The following is a 23,800-nucleotide window of genomic DNA, read 5'->3' as shown; positions in this document are numbered from 1 at the left end:
TATCCTATATTCAGTGGTCCAGTGGAAACATGCTCTTGAGCTATTTATAGACTCCTTCTGAAGTTTTGTGACTTCTAGGCATCATTCTCTTAATGTTAGGAAAGGACAAAAATTTTAATTTTGGGGGGAGTTTATTTGTTTTGCTGTGAAATGCCTGACAAGAAGGATTGTGAACCATGCAGAAAATAGGTGCACCTCTGGAGTTCAAGCAGGCAAAAAGAACTGGTCATCTCTAAGAGTGCAGAATATTTCTCCTTATGGTTCTCTCACTCTTGATGGGACAGATTGCAAAATGTCACTCAGAACAGACAATGCTTAATGTTTGAGTAAATGACCAGGGTAATAACAGCTTTCCTTTACACCTGCATCATGAATGTGGCTACCTTTAGCATCTTTGTGTGATCTTTTGGGGCCACTCTCCATATTCTTCATAATCACTGCCTTCCCATAATTACTGGTTTTTATATGGGTGCCAATTCTGGCGATACTTGTTCTTCCTTATCCTCATCTTCATCTTCAAGATGTCCTAAAATCAAATTCAAACAAGACCACTTAGACATTAGGTAGCTGTACTCAACCATTAGGAGTGTAGGAGCTTATCTTGGCACAGATACATAAATTGTCTGTATGTGAAATCAGAAAGGACTCATGTTTTTCTGTAAAGAAATACCTGCCATGATATTCTAAACTGCAAAGCAACTGATCCTGATTAGATTAAGATGTAATATTCAAATTGTCACAAGGAAAAGAATACTAGTCACACTCCAGGGCACAAGATTCTTGCAATTCATTGAGGTTTGCGGATCCAGGATGCAGTTTTGCTTCAGGGAAAATTACATACACAAGCAATGATAGTGCAGGAATGCTCAGGTACTCAAAGGAATGCTTAAGGAAGACAAATCAGGAGATTGACTGGAGCCTAGAGCTCAGCAATATTAGGAACATCTCCAAAATCATAGGTAAGTTTACCATCCTCCTTGGACAACTGCAGATGCTGAAGGAACACTGTTCAGAAATGATAATTAACAAGACAATTGATGAGGAAATGAGATGATCCCTTATTAAACAGACTGTGGGATTCACTCACTCTCGTCACCCTGGCTTACATTGCTTCCACACTCTGCATCTATCAGTGTGTATCAAGTTGAGAGAGGGGTGGCATGAAACTAGAAGAGTACAAGCTACCTGATGCACCTTTTGTCTGTGTTTAAAGCAGAGTCTTAGAGTTTCACTGAAAGCCAGGTGTAGCTGCAGGGCCCATGGCAGAGAGAGCTCTGTAACACACAGAAGGCTGAGCTGAAGCATAGGGAGGCTACATGGGAGACCATTGGGAGTCTTATTCTGTTTGCAATGGGAGTACTCACCAGACACATTGACCAGAGAAGTCCATGTGCCCCTCAGATAGGGAGGCTGTACTGTTGGGAGACTGGTAGAGCTCAGACAGGTCACGGAAAATGGAAGGAGCCAAATACTGCTCATCCATTGAGTCCTGCAGCACTGCAGTAATGGTCCCATCCTCTTGCATCTCCCTGTTAAGCCCAAGTATGTGATGGGAAGAAAGTGTTAAACAGTCAAAGTTTGGACTTGACAGTTTCTCACTTGTTCTTAAAGGGAAGGCTAAATGAGAGGCCACAGAAGACAGAGACGGGGAACAAAAACCTCTCCTGAGGCAAACTGAGACAGTTAAGGGAGTTTGATAACAGTGTTCAGGGGGAGTATTACACCTGCTGCTGCTCAATGCACTGGTCAGGTAACATGCTGATGAGGAAGGATACTCAACCTCCTGTATGATGTACACATGGCATGCACAACATTAGAAACACAGCAGTCGCATTTTGCTCCACATTACTTGCAGGGTTCCAGTATAGAAAGCTTCCTGATATGGGTGTTTCAAGCCTTGTTCGTTCACTGCTGTGTTTAAGGTGATTTTTTTTTCTGGTTGTCCTTTTTTACTATGGAATCCCATGCAAAGAACTGCTCAGAAAGAGCATGTGCCTTTTCTCTCAAATATTAACATATTGAATAGAAGTTGAGAAAGTGGAGAGCCCTCTTTCATTTCTGACTTTAAGGGGAACTGATTCCATTGCTCTCCATTTAGTATGATGTTGCCTCTAGGTTTGTCATATATAGCCTTTATTAAGTTGAGGAATTCTCCTTCTATTCCTAGTTTCTTCAGACCCTTAATCATGGAAGGGTGTTGGATTTTGTCAAAGGCTTTTCCTGTATCTATTGAGAGGACCATATGGTTTTTGTCCTTATATCTCTTTATGTGCTGCATTACATTTGTGGATTTATGTATGTTGAACCATACTTGCATCCCTGAAATGAAACCAAGTTGGTCATGGTGTATGATCTTTTTGATGTGTTGTTGAATTCTGTTTGCCAGTATTTTGTTGAGAATCTTTGCATCTATATTCATTAAAGATATTGGTTTATTCTTTTCCTTTCTGGTTAAGTCTTTATAGGGTTTTGAAATGAGTATAATGCTGGCTTCATATAATGAATTTGGTAGTGTTTTTAACCTTTCTTTGTATTGGAAATGTTTAAGGAGTATTGGTGTTAGTTCCTCTTTAAAGGTTTGGTAAAATTTGGCCATGAATCCATCAGGTCCTGGGCTCTTCTTTGTAGGGAGACTCTATTATTGTTTCAATTTCATTGCATATAATGGGACTATTTAGGTAGTTAATATCTCTTTGGTTCAATATTGGTTAATTGCATGCATCTAGGAATTTATCCATTTCATCTAGATTTTCCAGTTTACTTGAATATAAGTTTTCAAAGTACTCTCTAATTATTTTCTGGATTTTCTTGGTATTCATGGTTATGTCCCCTTTTTCATCTCTGATTTTATTAATGTGCATCTTCTCCCTACTCCATTTTGTCATGTTGGCTAAGGGTCTCTTTATCTTTTTAATTGTTCAAAAGAACCAACTTTTTGCTTCATTGATTCTTAGTATAGTTTGTTTGGTTTCAATTTCATGACTCTTGTCCCTGATCTTTGTTATTTCTCACCATCTGTTGATTTGGGGTTTTCTTTGTTCTTGTTTTTCTATGAACCTAAGGTGCATCAATAGATTGTCTATTTGAGAGGGCTCTGTTTTTTTTTTAATGTAGGCATTTATGGCTGTAAACTTTCCCCTTAGAATGGCCTGTGATGTGCTCCACAGATTCTGATATTTTTTGGATTTCACTGGATTCTAGGAATTTTTATGAATTCTTTGCTTAGGACTTCAGTCACCCATTGGTTTCTTAGCAGTGTGTTATTCAGTTTCCATGTATTTGAGTATTTTCTTGGGATTCTTTTCTTGTTGAGTTCTAGTTTTGTTCCATTGTGAGCTGATATGATTCTGGGGGTTATTTCTATTTTCTTGAATTCACTTAGAATAGCTTTGTATCCTAAAATATGATCTATTTTGGAGAAAGTTGCATGAGCTACAGAAAAGAAGGTGTGTTGCCTAGCTGTTGGGTGTAATACTCTATCAACTATATCTATTTGTGCTAATGTATGTAGTAGCAACAAAATTTCTTTATCCTTTCTCTGGATGATCTATCTATTTGTGACAGTGGGGTATTCAGGTCTCCCACTATCAATGTGTTAGTGTCTATGTGTGCTCTTAGGGCCATTACACCTTTTTTTTTAATGTAGGTGGGTGCCACTGTGTTTGATGCATATAGGTCAAGGACTGATATTTCCTCATGATGAATTATTCCTTTCATTAATCTGAAGTGACCTTTGTTGTCTCTTCTAACTGAGTTTACTTTGAAGTCCATATTGTCAGATATGACTACAGTTACTCCTGCTTGTCTATGGGGTCCATTTGCTTGAAAAACTTTTGTTCCAAACATTCACTGTGAGCCAGTGTTTATATATTTCAGTTAGATGAGTGTCTTGAGAGCAACATATGGTTGGATCTTGGTTTTTAATCCAACTTGCTATTCTGTGTCTCTTGATTGGGGCATTGAGGCAATTTACATTCAGTGTTAGTACTGAGAAGTGCCTGTTGTTTCCTTTCATTTTTGGTTCCCTATTGTTTAGTTTTACCTATTCCTTGTTTATGGGTCTACTTGCTCAAAAAGGTTTATACTTTCTTGAGCCTATCTGTCTCACGTTAGTTTGTTCCTTTATAGGTAAAAGTCCTCTAAGTATCTTCTGTAGTCCTGGCTTGGTTTTCACAAATTCCTTTAGTTTTCCTTGTTGTGGAAGGTTTTACTTTCTCCTTCAATTAGGAAGGATAGTTTTGCTAGGTAGACTAGGGTGGGTTGACAGTTGTTTTCTTTCAGGGCCTGTATTATGTCTTTCCATGACCTTGCCTTTAGAGTTCCAGTTGAGAAATCCAATGTTATTCTAATGGGTTTGCCTTTATATGTGACCTGTCTTTTCTCTTTTGCAGCTTTCAGAATTCTTTTTTTGTTCTGTGTTCTGAGTGCTTTGATTATGATGTGCCGGGTGTTGTTTCTCTTTTGGTCCTGATGGTTTGGTGTTAAGCTTTCTGTACCTGGGTGACTCTCTCTTTCTTCAGGTTGGGGAAGTTTTCTATTATTATTCTATTGAATAGGATGTCAATGCCTTCAGTTTGTAACTCTTCCTTTCTTCTACACTCATGATTTATAGGTTTGGTATTTTCGTGGAGTTCCAGATGTGCATGTTCCATTCATATTTTCTTAGCATTTTTTCATGCTCTTTTACTAGTTGGTCTAATTTTATACTCTGTCTTCTGTTCCTGATTCTATATTTTTGGATTGCTCCACTCTGTTAAGTAAGCTTATGACTGTGATATTTATTTGGGATACTGAGTGCTTATTTTGGGGCTTTCCAGGGCTTCCATATTTTTATTGGTTTCCTCTTTCATATTCTGGATTGTCTGCTTAATTTCACTCATCTTTTTAAAATTCTGTTGAGCTTATTTAACTGTTTATTCACATTCTCTTTGAGGTCAAATACTAACTTTTGTGTTTCTTCTTTGAGGTCATTTAGGGTTTTCTGGAATTCATTTTTTGATAGCTCTTCCTCAACACAGGTGTAGTTTTTATATAGCTTATATAACTTTTTAATATAATTTTAGAATACCTAGCCAGAGTAACAAGACAAGAGCAATAAATAAAAGGGATTCAAAAAGGGAAGGAAGAAGTCAAACTATCCCTATTTGCAGATGACATGATCTATACCTAAGAGATCCCCCCAAAAAAATCTAACACAAAAATTACTTGGAAAAATAAAGTCTATGAGCAAAGTAGCTGGATACACAATTATGGAAATCTGAGGCATTTCTGTAGACCAACAATGGACAGACTGAGAAAGAAATCAGGAAAACAATCTCATTCACAATACCCACAAAAACAATAAAGTACCTTGGAATAAATTTAACAAAAGAAACCAAAGAGCTTTTTAATGAAAACTATAAACCACTGAAGAGAGAAATCAAAGAAGACTTCAGAAGATAGAAAGACCTTCTATGCTCACAGATAGGTAGAATCAACATTGTGAAAATGGCTACACTACCAAAAGCAATGTACATGTTCAATGCAATAAATATCAAATTTCAATGACATTCTGCACAGACAGAGAAGAACAATTGTGAAGTACATATGAAAACACAAAAGACCTCAAATAGCCAAAATAATTCTGATCAAAAAGTCCAATGCTGGAGGCATCGCAATACCCAACCTCAAACTATACTACTGAGTCATAACTATAAAAACAGCATTGTATTGGCACAAAAACAGACAGAAGACAGATAGATCAGAATAAAAGATTGAGGCATAAGTTCATGCAACTATAGCCAGCTGATCTTTGAAAAAGGAGCCCAAAAAACATAATGGAGAAAATACAGCCTCTTCAACAAATGCTGCTTGGAAAACTGGATATTCAAATGCAGAAGACTGAAACGAGATCCATGTCTTTCACTGTGTATCAAAATCATCTCAAAGTGGATCAAATACCTTAAAATAAGGCCTGAAACATTGAACCAATTACAAGAAACAGTAGGAAATACACAAAATACTTCCTAAATACAACTCAAAAGGCTCAGCATCAAAGAGAAAGAATGAACAAATGGGACTGCATTAAACTACAGAGCTTCTGCACAGCAAAAGAAACAATCACTTAACTAAAGAGACAACCCACTGTATGGGAGAAAATCATACCAACTACTCATCCAGCAAGGGTCTAATATCCAGAACCTACTGGGAATTCAAAAACCCAAAGAATCAACACCCCAATGAAGAAATGGGCATATGAATTCTCAAAGGAAGAGGTACAAATGGCCAGTAGATAAATTAGGAAGTATTCAACCTCCCTGGTTATAAAAGAGAAGCATATCAAAACAACACTTAGATTTCATCTCATCTCAGTTGGAATGGCCAGAATCAAGGGTAATAACAACAAATGTTGGTGAGGATGTGGTGAAACAGGAATCCTTACACACTGCTGGTGGGAATGCAAATTAGTACAAACATTATGGAGGTTCCCCCAAAAAACTAGAGACAGAACAGACATATGATCCAGTGATACTGATCTGGACATCTACCCAAAAAAACATAAAACAGGATACAGTAGACACCTGTGCACTGATGTTCATAGCAGCACTACTCAAAATATCTAAGCTCTGGAAACAACCCAGATGCCCTGCAACTGATGAATGGATCATGAAAATATGATATATATACACAATTTAGTATTACTCAGCCACAAGAAATAATGACATGTGGCTTGAAGGTAAATGGATTCAATTGGGAGTACATCATGATAAGTGAAGTTAGCCAGGATCAGAAACAAAAAAGATGCATGGTTTTTCTCATACTTGGATGATAGATCCAAAGATAAATATGTACACAAAAACAAACATGATCATATACAAACTCAGTTGTAGAACATGTTTGTAACAGTGTAACATTGTTCAGTATCAATAATTAGCAAGAACATTTCAGGAGAGATTTAACTGTCCCCAATTAAAGAATAAGCTCAGTCATCAGTGGTGGCTGTGTCTGTTTATAATCTCTTTGATCTTCCCTCTCTGGTTCACCACTCTGAAATTTCCATTGGAACCCCAGAAATATGATTGTTATGAATGCAGTTCTCTTTCCAAATGAATATTTACCAGCTGCATCAAAGGAAGAGTCTTCATGGTCATCCACCAGCACAGCAGGGATGCTAGGAGATGGTGGGTGTCAGACAGGTCATGGTAACTGGAGAAAGTTTAAAGACCTTCATCCGATGAGTCTCAAGAGATTCTTTACCCCTTTTCTCCTGCCCCTCTCTTTTCAAACTGGTAGGATAGAATGTGATTAAATCAAGAGGATGAGGTACAAGACTCCAAGATGCTGCTGATACAGGCAAAAGGGAGTGGTAACATAAGGTAAGGACACTCCCTTCAAACAGAAAGAAAACATCCCCCTGGGATAAAAATGAGTTAATGCTGCCTTCATGGAAAGAGACAGGAGGAAGAGCTCAGTGCACTGACTGGACAGTGACGTTCTGAGGATTTTCAATTCCCCTCATAGAAAGCTGTAACAGTGGCTTAACCTTTTCAAGAAGTTATACTGACTTTTACATCAAGCAGAACAGTCAATGCTCCTGACACACTGCAAAGTCCAACTGCTTTGGACATTTTAGGAATCTTTGTGTATAGAGTGACACTGTACATTTTTTTAGTCTGATAACATTCCTTGCTATGAAATCTCTGCAAAGAAATTAAGATCTAGCACAAAAATTAGATATAGATCTCATCATCAAGTTATCCACAAAAGAAAGAAGAGCTAGATTCTGACCATTCAAAGACTTCACAGGTTAATTAATTCTACCTAGGTACAGATGAATGCCACCAGGAAAATGGACACCTTGTGAAACCTGTGCTTGCTCTTGAGTTGGTTCATTTGCAGACTCTTTTCACATTTTACCCATCCTATCCCAAACTCTGAATATTTATTGTTACTTGAGGGGAGCCATTTCCATTCATTATCATTTCCCTCATCTTCATGTTTTCCTGCAGTCAAAGTAAAAAATGTCCACTTAACACTTAGTCCAAATTACCGAACACAAAAACACAATAGCCTCTCTGGGCATGGAGACATAAATAACCAGGGAAGATTTCAATATGTACAGAGAACATTGTAGTGTACATCTCATATATTGTATTCTCATGAATACTCTGCCTCAGTTTTATTACTCGTCAGTTCACACCTCCCATAGTGATGTACCATCCACATTGCACATTGTGCTGAAAATGGAAACACTGTAAAAGTATCTTGAGTTATGCACTTCATCACATTATGTAGCTGTCTCTGTATTCTACAGCTGTGACATTCATGGAAAAAGGAATAGAGCATACCAATAGGAAAGCATAGGGAAGAATAGAACAAATAACTCAGTGACTATTGATATACATGAAGTGATATTCTGTGTGTATGGAGAAAATGTCAATGTTATCAAGAAGTCAGTTCTGCATAACTCAAGCAACTGATGCAATGCACTGCCAATTAAGAAATATCAGGTTATTCCAAAGATACCAAACACAGATTCTCAAGTGTATAAGAAAAGTAACAAACCCCACAAAAGACAGTGCTGAAAGAGAGCAAAGTCAAACAGCTGTCACTAACCAAACCTGACACTTCAAAGATAGCTACTATAAATGAGATATGGAAGTATTCCTGAGAAAATCCTTTAATCATAGAGCTCAGGAAGAGAGACAAAGAAATATACTTAAAAAAGAAAAGACCATTCAATAGCAAAATGAATCTTTTCAACAAGTGATGCTGGAACATGTGGACATTCACAGGCCACAAAAATGGATTTAAATATAGATTTATAACTGCCACAAAAATTAAATCAGAATGAATCATAGACTAGAAGTGTAAATCATAAACTTTCTTTTCCCCAGTGCTGGGAATGAAACCCACAGCCTTGCACATAATTGGTAAACCCGCTATCGCTGAGCTACACCACAAGCCTACAAACATTTTACAGATCTTCCAAAGATGATGAACAAAATCTAGGTGAGCATAGGTTTGCATTTAGACACACTGCATTTCCAAAAGCACAATTCAGAAAAAATGGATTAAGTCACACTTTGTTAAACTTGATCTCTGCTCTGTGAAAACATGGTTAACATAACTGAAAGAGAAAGTACAGACTGGGAGGAAAGGCTGGTGATATATGAAGATATGATTCTTTGGAGTTCTGGGTATGGGAGGGAGGAATGAATAGGTGGAGTAAGGTGGACTTTTAGAGCCATGGAACTAGCCTATGTCACTCCAGAGGAGGATATATATTATTATATGTATTTCAAAACTACCTAAGAATCACCAAAGAATGAGGGCCTTTATTTTTATAAACTCACCCAGGAATATTACATTCCTACGTATGATGGCTACAGCTGCTATGTGATCCATTTTTATAGATCAGAAGACTGAATTTCAGGAAAGATAAAATGATCAATTGTCCAGAGTTAGGAAGAAAGCAAATGGGAGGAGGCTGTGAAGTTTTGTTCCTTAATCTGGAACAACATTATATCTAAAAAAGCTATCTCCCATCATATCCCCCTTCTGCTTTTTCACTGGAGGGATGTTCCCCTCCTCATCCAAAGCCCTTGATTCATCAGGAAGAGGATGATAGAGGAGGTAGATATTATGACTTCCACACTGTACATTTATCTTATGTTTTCCCATACAGATAGTGCTACTCTTGCCATGGCCCTAAAAGTAGTATGGAAACCAAAACAGCTGGTTAAAGTCACTTTGCAAGTGCACTGTCTGTGAGCTGGGGCCTCACACAGCTGAACATAATCAGGACCTAGGGTCAACTCACCTAGACTGAGCTTGAGAACAAGGCACTTGACCAGCCAGCAATCCTCAGTCATTTACTTCTGGAGGCCATGGTCCTGGTCATCACCACTGTCATCCAGGGTGAAGAGGTCCTTAAGATGTTGACTGAGGAGAAATAATCCATCTCTTCCCTGCAATAACTCCTGCCTTAACTAAGACAGCTTCCAAGCCTGGTCTTGAATGAAGACATTGGATTCCTTGAGGTAGAACAGAGATAAAATTGAAACTTGCAAAGAGTTACACCATAGATTATATAGACTTTGACAGAGGTGCCTGTGAGCAACTCTCAGCAAGTTGGGTCACCTATGATTCCACAGGTTCAGTCAGCAGCAGGGTCATCTGTACCTCCATTGAAGCAGGTACTATGCTCTGTCACCATGTCTATAGCATGATCAGTTCAGGGCTTGGCCAATTAGAACTCAACAGAAATTTTAACTCATTGGAAGCTCATTAGTGCCAGGCCTTTGTCTTGGTCTCAACACTGAAATTATGCATGCAGTATCTGTCATGGTAGAGAGAGGATCCTAATAAAAGTATTTTGAGCAGTTTTTGAGAAAAACAGGCAATTCTCTCCCTGAATCAGAAAGAAATAACTAAGATTTTTAAGCCTTGTCCCATACTACACCCTTTGTGCCCCTTTGTGTCACCACATTCCTATCCTCAGCAAATTCAGGGAGAAATGTCAGTATCTATGTTTCCAGGAATATGGAAAGGATGAAGTTTATTTGAAAAAGGGAAGTGAAAAATCGAGTTTGGGAGACATTTCATATCTCATAGATAAAACAGGTACTCATTCATCACTTGGGTGACTGAATGTACAAAACTAACTATATTTCCACAGCTGTTTGGCCAATGTACAAAACTAACTATATTTCCACAGCTACATAATAGCTTCAAATACAAGAAATTTCTCTTTCAGTTCTTGGAGCTGCTCTTGGCTGGCTTCCAGCTGACAGCACAATTTCTTGTTGATTTCTAAGATGTTCATTTCTGCCCCTGGAGCAGACAAAGGGATGAAAGATCCTGCCATGATGGTGTTTCTGGCAGAAGAGACTAAGCCAGGGACTCTGGAGAAGAAACAAAATAGGTGTCATCAGGTCTGAGGGATGACTATAACTTTAATTATTAACTTACTGTTGAGAGAAAGTTGATCAACACCCCTGCTTGTGCATCCTTAACCCTGGAAACAAGGGACAAGAATCCAAAATTCACAGCCAAAGGCACTACCTGCGGCTCAGATTCCAACAGGAGTGAGGGAGAAGGGCCCTGCATGCCAAGTAATGCTGTGGAATAGCACTAACGGAACTAGAATGTGGAGGCTGTCATGGAATGGCTGTTGACTTCCCACTGTCATTCCACTTTGATACTCAAGCCATCTGGTCTCAGTAGATGTTATTATTGATTGGGGCTGCCCAGTCACCAGTCAGTTTAAATAGCTGTGTGCTCTTGTACCAATACCAGCACCTCGCTTTCCTAAAAGATAAACCTATTTCTCATTGCTCATTCTTACATATGGCCAAAGTCATCAAAGAGGAAATAGCTTCCCAACAAGTTATGCTTTCTTCAGAGCTACCCAGAATTCTATTTCTTTAACATTAGAGCATATCTTGTAAGGCCTTTAATGAAGTGAAAACTGTAAGACATAGCTGATATAAAAGTGTTCTGTTTTCTTTGAATATTCACCTATTATATCTAACTGGTTTGAAATGTGTAAACACAGAGCTATGTATTACACTAAGAGAATAAATTTCTAGTGCTTAATGTTTTACTTTCATTCAGGCTGGTGGAATGGCTCAAGAACTACAACACCAACCTACCAAACATGAAGCCGAGTACAAATCCCAATACCAGCAAAGAATAAATTTTTTTTCTTTCCTTTATCAATATTCCATTTTCTCCTGTTTTTTCATACAATTCTGCTTTTGGATATATATTTTTTTGAATTGGGGTTTAAACTCCAGGATTCCACTTAAGAAGCAGGCATTCTACTGCTTGAGGCACATCTCTATATATTCAATTTCTATGTTGGTTTCTTTCCTCTCACTGGGGCAGATGTTGGATTTTCATGAAATTCAAGTCAACTCTGCCACTTCTACCCCTTAACCTCATCCATGTTTTGGTTTTGGTTTTGGTTTCATTTATATTTTGTCTGCTTCGGTTTTATTTATTAAAGTATTTATTTATTTATTCATTTTCTTTTTATATATTTAAGTACTTATTTATTTATTGGAGGAACTGGGAATTGAACATAGAGCTTCACACTTGCAAAGCTAGAGTTCTACTGCTCGAGTCATACCCCCAGTTCATTTTGCTGTGGTTAATTTGGAGATGGGGGTTTCTTTAACTATTTGCTTGGACTATGATCAAACCATGATCCTCCTAATATCAGCCTCCCAGGCAGTAAGGATAACAAGTGTGAGTCATCAGCGCCTGTCTATTTTTTTGATTTTTGAAACAAGCACTCCACGTTAGCCTGGAACTCATGATCCTACTGTCTTTACCTCCCATGTGTACCCACACACTCAGCTATTTTTATTTTTAATGTCATCAAACACCAGTAAATATGTGTTACTTATGAATACATCTTAGCCCCACAGAGCTCTATCTAAGCTGGCAACATGATTAAAATGATTATGTATATAACCTTGCATACATGTTGTGACCATGTATTTTTGGAAGACTTATAAATATGCTAACCCATTGGTCTCGCATATTGAACCAAACAGTGCCCATCACTACTCAATAGATCATGTGAGTGAGTTAATTCAATGCTGTTGAATTTGGTAGATTCAGTCTTTCACAACTGGACCTTGTGTACTTTGGGTCATGCCAGAAATGGAGCAACCCAACCAATACTACTCAAGACCTGAAGATCTAGCAACAGTGTTGGTGTCACTTTTCTTGGCCTTCCAACCCAGACCCTCAAAGGGTCCTGTGACAGGAGACCTGTTCTTTGCAGTCCTCTCAGATGGGTAGAATTCCTCTGTTGGTCTGGACTATGCATGTATTGTGGTCAGCAGAGTGGAAGGAAGGTGAAGGAAAAGGAGCAGTAGCCAAGGAGAAGGGGAGATGGAGGTGGTCGGGAAGTATTAATGGGTAGATGGATCTGGGGGAAATGGGAACAGGGGACACAGAGAAGAAGATGGGTAGAAAGAGAGATCTGGTTTTCCAGAACAGAATAGGAGGAGGGGAAGTGAAAGAGAGGGTGAGTAGGAAGGAAGGAGGGGAGGTGAAAAGGACAGGGGGGAAGGAAGATTTCCAGTAAACCCAAGATCCTGTTTCACATGTCATCAAATGCTCAGTGAACAGTGAACAGTGGGAAGAGGTTAATTGCAAAGCAAAGGAAAGGTTTACACTTGGGTCATCAGGAAACTGACATCAGAATGGGAAACTACCAGCCCAACTAGATCAATGAGGTTCCAGTAGGCCTAAACCATATTTTCAGGTCCCTAATTCCGAAATGGATTTAATCCCTTCTTCAACATACAAACACAAAGACAGGCAGAGAGAAGGTAGTGGGGACTGCAGATAGTGTCCACAGGTACTAGTCTGACAGGAAACGGTGCCTGGTGAGGACATTTAGAGAAGGGACTTTCACCTGCAGCAGGTCTGAACTTGTGATTGCATGGTGTAACAGTGAGCACTCTGGACTGAATCCAGCAATCTGAGTTCAAATCTCAGTGAAACATTACTGTTTACTGTAAATCATCTTTTGCTTTTAATTGGCCTGGAACTGGTTCTTCACAGCAAACTCAATTCTCCCCTTCTGATTACCCTGCAGATGCTGATTTGGGAGACCAGAAAGTTTTGGTCCCTGGAAGGAAGCTGTGAGGGGAAGTAGCTGATTCAGGACCTGGGTCCTGCCACAAGCTGCTAACTTTTGTGTGGCACAGCTGTGTTCCTGATCCAGGCTCTCCCATTCAGTCTCAGGAAACCAGTCCTTAATTAGGCCTAATCCACAGGGAAACTGTTAACATAGAGAACGAGGGTGATTGAGACCTAGGCACTCAGTTAATGGCTGCCCTACCTGGCTTGTCCTCCCTGATCTGTAGGTCTGGACCCTGACCCTCAGGGCCCATTGACCTGTCAGGTTCCACCTGTGCTTAGGTGGCCTTGTAGAAGGGCTGGAAGTTGCCTCTGAGTCCTGTACCCTAAGCTTTTCCTCAGCTGGACACTGTGTGATTGGGTGTGGCCCTGTGTCTCTAGACAGAAAATGATCCTTGGGCAAAAATGTACTTCTTGGCTCCTCAATCCCATCATCTGATAAGATTGCACAGTTTTTCATCTCCCTGTCATGGGCCCTGTACTGATTAGGCACATTTCATTTAATTTTCACTGGAAAGAACACCGGGCAGTACTCAGCACTGTGAATTTAAGTCCAACAAACTAGAAGTGAGGTCTACATAGGAAGAAACAGGTATGCTCCTGACTAAAAGTGGTGGAGAAAGCATCTTAGGATTCAGAATATGGGTGCTGTAGTATCAAATATGGGTACACAGATGATTGGAAGGCAGAAGAAAGATTGAGTCATAGACCCTCAACCTTCTGCAGCTAGTCCTTTGGTCTGGAAATTTTGAGGCACCAAAAAGCCTCTCAAGCACAAATCTACACAACCCAGCATGAGAATATTCAGATACTCCTAACTCCCGAGTGGAGAGTAGACATGGTTTTACCTTTAGACATTAAGACTGTTACATTAGATAGGTTCAGTGGGTGTTGTGCTTGGATGTGAAGTGCCCACCTCCCAAATGCTTGTGTGCTGAAGGCTTGATCTCCAGCTGGTTGCGATATTGCATCATAAGAAACAATAATTTCATCATTGCTCTATGGGGAGGTGGAGCCTGATTGAAGGAAGCAGTCTCTCTTTCCTTTTCTCTTCCCTCCCAGCCACTACCAAGTGAGCAGTCTTTCTCTGATCCCCACCATGATAATTTTGTCTCACCTCAGACCCAAAGCAATGGAGCCAGCTGACCATGGCCTAAAACCTTTGAAACTGTGATCCAAAATAAATCTGTCTTCTGTTAAGTTGTTTCACTAAGGTATTTGTCACAGCTATCAAAAACTAACACAATGGGAAATTATAAATGAGCCAGAGCTGGGTTTTCATATGATTTACAGTGGGTTGCCTGGGGGAAGTTAGTGCAGAGGAGTGGGATTTATGTTTTCTCTATGTATTCTTTCATCATGTGAATAATTATCAAAGAGAATATTTCCACGTGTCCCTTATGTTTAAAAACAAAAAGAAAGGATCCATAAATGGTGGTGCATGCCTGTAGTGCCAGTTATGTGGGATGCCTATGTACTAGACTGTGCTGAGCAATAAGTGAGACCCTAACTGAAAACTAACTAAAGCAAACTACAAGTGGAGCATGGCTCAATTGGTAGAGTACCTGCCTCACAAGTACAAAGCCCTGCATTCAAATGCTGTGACCTGGAAATTTTGTCTTATCACTACATTGCCAAACTAAGAAAAGCTAATTCATACTTAATTTACTTCTATATGTGAAGAAGTAAGACAGCAGGTCCACTGAAGGGTGTGAGACAGAGAAAGCAGGATCCTGGGACGTGGTGACCACAGTCATACCACCCCAAAGCCACCTGAGCACATGTGGGGCCTGCTGGATTACTGTGCCCTGGACCCGGCTTTGGACTTCCAATGCTAGGTACTGTGGTCCAGGCTGGGTGGCCCGAGTCAGATGATGCAGTCCTGGTGGCTTTCATGGGATGTGTGGGAAACTTCCCTATGGACCCAGACTCTCTAAGAAACCAGTTTCTGGAACTGGGCTCTTGAGGAGCCTCACAGGGGCTGCAGTGGATGTGGAGACGCAGAGCTATCCTGAGGTGCCCAGGGCCAAAACCTACCTGTCTCTAAGCAGGGAACAGGAAGTACAACATTAGCCCACATAAGCAGTAGTGCAAAATGGCCTTTCAAAAGCTAAATAGCAAGGTAGATCCCTGGATGTGGAGTTTAGAGTGCTCACCATTATATCTTGGAACCACAAGGACAAATGTGCTGTAGGTGAAAAGAATGCTCTCAGAATTAACTCCATAGACACAAAGTCCTGTCAGGACCCTGGAGTGCCCCATCTTCAGCCCCCATCATCTCTCTGCTCAGATCTTTGCACTCTCCCTACAGGAATGAGGAAAATCCACTTGTAGTTCATAACAGAGTGACTGAACCAAGGGGTTTAATATTGACTGTGGGTTGTGGGAAGCCAATGGGAAAGGAAAGAGAGGCCAGATGGATGAGAAGACAGTTAAATGCTACAAGTTATCACATGTGTCAGGGACTGCATGTCCCCTGATTCTCAGGAGCACTTCCCATTGGAACTCTACAAGTGGCTCCTTAGCCTAAAGACAACCACATCCTGATATTTCCAACAGACAATATCAGAGGCTACAGAAGTTGAAATTAAGAGTGTCAGAGAGTCAAGGAGAACATGACTCAGATACAATGAACATGAAGTGTTGAAACCAGATGTCTTAAGAACACCTGGTGCAAACTGGGGTGATGGCTGATGCTTGTAGTCCCAGCTACTTTAGAGGCAGAGATAGGAGGATGGTGTTCTGAGATGAACTGGGTCAAAATGATAGTTGAGACCCCATCTCAATGAAAAAGCTGGGCTTGGTGAAGTGCACCTGTTATCTCAGCTAAGGGGAGGTGATGGAACAGCTCAAGTGATACAGTGCCTATCTAGCAAATGGGAGGCCCTGTGTTCAAATGCCACTACCATCAAAAATATTTGTTAAATAAATTGTCAAGCACAGCATGAGAATGATTGAAAGGGGCCCCTGGCACAAGATCCAAGTCCAATCCTACCTTTTACTAAAGAGCAGACAGTGATGCCTTGGTGTTGAGCTTTACATGAATCCACATGACCTCTTGACAAACCTGGAGCAAACCCTTTCCATAAACATTGACAGAGAGCAAAGAAGGCACCAATGGAGACCAGAGTAGGCACTGTGGATGTTGGGTCACCTTGGCTAGACAGGGATCAGGATTTACAAGAAAGCTTCTGAGTGTATTCCAAAGCAGATCGGGAGAGAATTCACTCAAAATGTTAAGAGTGAAGGGACAGCAGTGAGTACAACCACAACCTAACTCTTTTCCTGTAATTTCATGAAGACAATTCCACACCAGGATATACTATAAAACATTTCTAGGAATATTTCCAATATCTAGAGCCACAAATCTCTAAAGTAAAAGAGACTGCACTTTCTTTTAGTACACTCTCCCCTCTCTGTATTTTTTTTCTCTGAAACACTTCTTCAAGTAAGGTTGCCTTTTAGTACATCATGACAGTAAAAATGGCACAGATGTGTAAATATATAACTAATTTTTAGTTTCAGATTTAGTGTTTTATATTTCCTTCAAGGGAGGGAGACTGAAAAGTTTTGGTTGAGGATTTTATTTCATGAAATTTACTGATCAAAAGTAGAAGTTTCAAATTGTGGCCCTGACCATATTAAAGGACTTGGAAGTTAACATGGCAGAATGTAAACTGCAAGTTATATTTGAAAAGAAAAAAGAAAAAAACTACATTCTACTACCTGTATTTGGGGGAAATATTTTTGTGTACTCTGAGTTTCAATGTAGCCATTAATACTTATTTAATCTTATGTTCAAAACAGGTTTTGCACATGTACTTCAATTATGGAAGGCATAGGTCTCATTCATACACCTGCATGTTTTGGTGTATAAGAATATAAATTCCATTATGTTTAGTGGATGCTCAGCTTTTTCTATGGAGTAAGTCACACATTTGGGACATCTCTGTCTTGACAACCTTAGATTGCCATGAACCAGTGCCCCTCATTTTATGCCTTTTATCAATTTATATGTTAGCATCACCTACGAGCTTCTTAAAAATTCTGATGCCCAAACCACATTCCAGATTCTCAGGTGCTTGTTTCATGGCAGTGAATTCTGGAGATATGAAATGGATCACCAATTCCCATCCCCAACTCTCACAACTAGCTCTTGATCCACTAACTATATGGATTTTACTCTTTCTTCTGATAGTTTCAGACAAATCATTCCCTGGTCAATTGCACTGGTAATTGACAAAGCACTTCTTGTATTCTCAATCAATCATATTGGGTCTTGAATATAACTGGCCCTGGACTCACTTTCCATTCAATAAACATATATTTTATACTGTTCATTAGACACATTAAAGTGTTATAGGAAATGAGGAGACAACACAGAAAGCCTAAGTAGCTCATGATTTATGTGGCACTGAAGTACTGCACTTGGCATCTACTTTCAGATTGATATCCCTTTACAGAGCCATTTAATAACCTCTACTTAAAATCAGAGTCCATGTGTTACAGACATTGAGTCTGTGAAAACCCATGCACATTGACACAGAGCTGCACACATGGAGCTGAAATCAACTCTCACTCTAGGCCAGTATATATCTCCCACCTACATCTGAGTTTACACTTTAGTTTTTGTAATCAGGGTTCCATCTCTTAATTTCAACACTTTTCATTTGCATATCCAATTCAAGAATTAAGGATTTACTTGGTCTGACTCCCCAAAGCAGTCACAAGAGGAGAATCAGCACAAGTCATATATGAAAGGTGTGTTCCAAGAGGATAGAGTCAGTTGAGCTGGGGAAGTTGGGAAGAGAAGGCAAAAAGCCATGAGAATGTGGGGTTTTTGGGAAATTGTAAGCAATTAGTAACCTAAAAGATGCTCTTCATACAGTAGGATGACTACCTGTTGGGCTTCCTTGTGGAAGTTAAAGCATCAGGACAGCAGTAGTGTGTAGGAACAGGGTTCAGAATGGAAACAGGTGATGAAGATAGAAGGGCCTGACAGGGTAGCAATCCGTGGAAATTCGGGAAATAGTCAGAGGTTGCATCAACTATTGAACACAACAAAGTGTGAAGAGAATGAATTCCAATCCTACGTGGAGAGTCATAAGGACTAGCTGCATCTAAGAGTCACAGGTGTGATTACCTCTGCAAGCTGGGCCAGGGAATCTGCCTGCTAGTTTCCACTGGCTGAACAGTAATTTTCTTTTGATAATCATCTGTTTCAGGACACTTGCAGACTCAAGGAGGACATGTGGAATCACATGTGTACTGTCAACTGATTCTTTGGTAGCATCACTATCCAACTTGGCAGGGTTCTTCACTTCAAAGGAAGCATGAGAATTCACCTCTGAAACTGAGACCACAGCCATTGTTATCTATGACCTTATTGGGATATATCCACATATATATCCATATATATATATGATAAATATATATATGAATTGCATATACATATGTATATATGATATATATCTCAATATCACCATATCTAAGATATTAATATATCTAAGAGGCAAAGAAAGGAAAGAAAGAAAGTAGGCTGTAAAGAAAGTAAGAAAGAAGTAGGCTGGGACAAGAATGTTAAAGGGGGGTGAAGTGAACATATACTCTGATGTTAGAATATTTGTTGATATTTCTTACATATCCAGTAATGAGATTGCATAATACAAAAGTAGTTCTAATTTACTGAAATACTCCAGAACAACAGGATAAGTAAAACTCAATATCTCCCAAGAATATAAGGGAAAGCTAAGGAAATTACAATGAATATGGTCTGTGCTCTTGGGAAGTAAAAGATTATGAAAATGAAGTCAAATCAAAGTAGAAGCAAAACCCTATGAGAGATAAGAACTGGGTGGACTAATCTGGGAAATTTATAAAATTTGCATAAACATATGATGTTTATTCTATACGCACATTGTATAAAATAACACCTGCCACATACATATAATGTGTATGTTCCATAAACATGTTTCATCATGAACTTTTAGTGAGAATATAATATATATGCATAAATTTATCTGACTGAACACTTTTTTTCTGTGTTACTGGGATTTGAATTCAGGGGCTACACCTTGAGCCACTCTACCACTCCCTATCCATGATAGGTTTTTTCAAGACAGGGTCTCTCAAACTATTTTCCCAGGCTGGCTTGGAACCACAATCCTCCTGATCTCTACCACCTGAGCAGCTAGGAGTGCAGGCATGAGTCACCAGCATCCAGCAACATGCTTACATAGGAATATGAACTCATTGTATATTACATTATCTTTACTAGTCCAGTAAGCAGAAATTAGAAATAATGTGAGAAGAAAAGAGGAGAGAAAGATGGTGGGAAAAGCAGACCACCTGTTAAAACCCCAGAAGAAATAAAAGCATGGAGCAATAAACAAGGATTCACATTATTTCTGGGGCTGGGATGTAGCTCGGTGGTACAGCACTTGCCTAGCATGCGTGAGGCCCTGGGTTCGATCCCAGCACCAAAAAAGAAAAGACAAAAAAAAAACCTCTCCCCACATTATTTCTGTTCCCCAAACCTCCCGTGAGCTTCCTGGTAATCACAGGGTGAAACAGGGAACAGAAACACTGTTGAATCCTTTTTTCAAATCCATCTCTTCCATCTAACGTCCCCTCTGCTTTTACTAAAAGTTAAAATTGATCCTACTAAGCACACACATTACCACACTACTAACTATTTCACAGTCATTGAGTTTATCCACTGCTTAGATATGCAGAAGACTTCTTGAATAAAAATCTGTCATTAACACTGTGGAAAGAGATGGAATGCACCAGGGTGTTTGGTGTTCAATGACTTCTGGTCTTGCTCAATGTTGCTATTCAGTAGATAGAAGGTAAGAAATTCATTTACAACATAACAATTAGAATATCACCAATTTGTGTGTGTGTGTGTGTGTGTGTGTGTGTGTGTGATATTTGCTGTTCAATTTGCCATCACTGATTTGCAGAAATAAGGTTCATTCCCAAAGTCACATGAGGAATAGCCTTGTGTTGCTCTGACTTTATGTCTTCAGTTCCATGAATGAAAGGTGTACTGTGTTGTCTCTCAGAGAACCTTTGCAGAAATGAATGACTTTCCAAGGTGTATCATGCTAGTTCATATTTTCTGGTGTTCCTGAAACCTGCCATTCTCTCGAGAGGTGGTAACAATTTTACTGAATAGGGAATACTAAGCATTCCTTGGCTATAGCCAAGATCAAAAGTGAAGTAACTTCTTGGTCGACATGAAGTGAATTCATGGGATCACTTTGAGGCTCTTGCCAGCCAGTGTGTGTGTATGCATGTTTTGTTGAAGATAGGAACACAGAAGCCTGGAATAAAAACCCAGGTTCCCACTGTGGGACATTTTGTATCCACGTAAGGGAAACCCTCCCACATGATGGGAGATGTAGTTCTGAGAGGGAAGTTGCCTCATCCAAGGTTAAGGGAGTTTTCCTGGCTGATTTAAGTGTGAAGGACTTCAGGTGTTTTTGTACTCACCAAGAGAAAGCTTTCCTATCCTCCAAAATGTGGGTTCCAGATTGGAAGTTCTTTGGAACAGGACAGAAATGTCATGCCAGTTCAACTTTGAATGACTGAGGAGGGAACATGGAGGAAAAAAGCAATGCCCAGACCAGAAGATCTTGCCAGGAAACTGCCACACAAGTGGCTGGAGACTGGAGGGAGAGGAACCATAGAGGGTGTGCTTATCTGGTCTGACCAAACAGGACAGACTTGTCTGTGATGTCACAGTGGGCTCACAATCTCTGGAACTTGGAGAGTCCTGAGGCAGCTCCTCCCTGACCTGTTGCTATGGCAGCACAGCCAACCAGGCAGGAAGAAGCTGGAGGAAGGTTCCCCTATCTTGTGTGGAAGACTTCTCAGTAATGTGGGGCCTGGGGAAATGGGGCAGGTAGATCTGCAGCACATGGGTGACATGAGCATATCAGGATGGGGGGATTCCATTCTTCAAGGCTAGCCTAAGGTACCATGCCCCACAGATTTTAGTATCCACAGGCCTTTGTGCCATTTGGGCGTGGAACTCACCAAGCAGAACAGGCCACCCTGGACCTCACTGTGGTGCACAGGCTGCCTTGATTTCTGCTTCTTACCCTGAGTCCTTGATCTCAGGGTGTGGTACTAGTGGACTGGTAAGGGAGGAATGAGGTTACACGGAGGCACAGGCACAGGCACCTGTTGATCTGACATCAGTTCTTCTTTGCCCTGCAGGGTCCATTAAACCACAGGCAATGAAGGTTTGAAGAAATTAACCTCAATCACCAATGTTTCCAGGTATTTATTAAGTATTGGTACTGTTGAAAGGTACATTTCTTAGATGAAAGCCCAGAAAATCACTTACTCCAAAATAGTTAATATTCATGGAACACAGCCACTCTGTGGGTGTGTTTGTGTGTGTGGTCACGTGTGTGGTTGTAAAATATTTCCTGCATCAGTGTCTGTTAGATACTCTGTTCCAAATGATGCCAGTCAGGAATGCTTCCTGGAAGTCAGTAATTTAAGGTTTTGCTCAATGTTGCTATTCCATAGATCAACTGTAATCAATTTTCTGAGGAGCAAATATTCGGAGTTCATTGAATATGCCCAGTGTATGTCCAGCTATGATGATGCATGTATCTATATGCAGCTGTTTGGGAAGCATAAATAGGAAGATTATGGCCAGGCCAGCCTGCTCAAAAATGCAAGACTTTATTCACAAAATACCTGTTGGGAAGAAGGGTAGCTGGGGATGGGCTCAAGTGACAGAGCACCTTGCTGGGAAGCTCATTGTCTTGAGTTCAAAATCCAGAAATAGTTACTTAGACAGATAAATAGGAAGATAGATAGATAGATTATAGATAGATGATAAATAGTTAATTAAATTTGAGTGATTTCTGTTTATTTCCTAGCCTTTAACATTTAATTCAATATTGTTTGTGTGTCTCTATATAGGCTTTTAAATAAATGGTTATATGTACATAAGCATTAAGTAATCTTTAAAAAGCCATTTCAGGTGAATACTTGAATGGAGTCTTAAATCCAGATATTTTGGGCAAGTGTTTTTTTTATAACTATTTCTGATGATTAATCTTAATTATCAACTTCATTGGATTGAGAAATGCCTAAGAGATTAGTAAAGAACACCACTGTGTGTCTATGAGAGTGTTCCTACATACATTTGATCATGTGGGTGCTGACTTAACAAATAGATTAAACCCTTGATGGATTCATATTCATTATTGGATGATGGAATGTAGGAAGAAGAAGGTTACTGGGATTATTCTTCAGAGACTATGTTTTGCCATGTATTCTTCCTGTATTCGGTTTCTCTGCTACTTGTTCTTCATGATATGTGTTGCTCTGCCACACCTTGATGGACTGAAGTCTCTGAAACTATTAGCAAAAATAAATATTTCCTCCTTTTCCATTGTTTTCAGGTGCCCTGAGTTCAATCATTTGTATTGCAAAAGAAAAAAATTATCAGCATTTCTGTTACAGTAATGGAAAAATAACTGATAACAATATCATCATTTGTACTTATTACATATCCTTCTAGCAGATGAGCCAGATGGCTGAAGCTGGATGGAACAGCATGTGTTCCAATGGGAGTAAAAAGCCAGGTCCTCTCAGAAGTCATATAGTTTACATCTGCACTCCAATTTACCTGCTGTCTGGTAAGAAATTAAAATTTTCCTGCTCTCTTATAAGAAATTAAACTTTTAATGTAACCAAATGATAGAACAAACTTTGCAGGTTAAACGTTTTGCTTTGGTTTGGGATTTAAGCAAAATTACTTTCTTAAAATTTAAGCTTGTTTTTATGTTAAGCAATTTTAATTGAACACATACACACATAACCTTTCAGAGTGAATCCAAAACTGGCCTTACACATGCCTCTCACGTACTCTACTACTGAGCTAATCCATAGTTCCATTAAACAATTTTAATTAATTTTTATTTAAAATATCAAAACAATGATTTAATTATGCTGTGCTTTGATTTTAATTACAGTATACTTTGAGTTTTTTCTGTTGTTATTGGAATTTAAATGGATTGGTATGTATTAGTGTCTTATGAAATTTCTGTTTTAGTACACTGATAAAGAGACATTATTTCCAAAATGCACATAGTTGCCCAACTCACTTGGAAAGATGACAATTTTA

At 39.4% G+C, this 23,800-nt stretch overlaps 1 pseudogene; it reads left to right on the top strand.

Moving 5' to 3' along the window:
* The window catches only part of LOC141418146 (gamma-tubulin complex component 5-like), a 96,807-nt pseudogene that overhangs the window by 16,213 nt on the left and 56,794 nt on the right, over positions 1-23,800 (top strand).

The sequence above is a fragment of the Castor canadensis genome, chromosome 2 (assembly GCF_047511655.1).
Source record: "Castor canadensis chromosome 2, mCasCan1.hap1v2, whole genome shotgun sequence".
Taxonomy (NCBI): Eukaryota; Metazoa; Chordata; class Mammalia; order Rodentia; family Castoridae; genus Castor; species Castor canadensis.
This window is presented reverse-complemented; position numbering and strand designations above follow the sequence as displayed.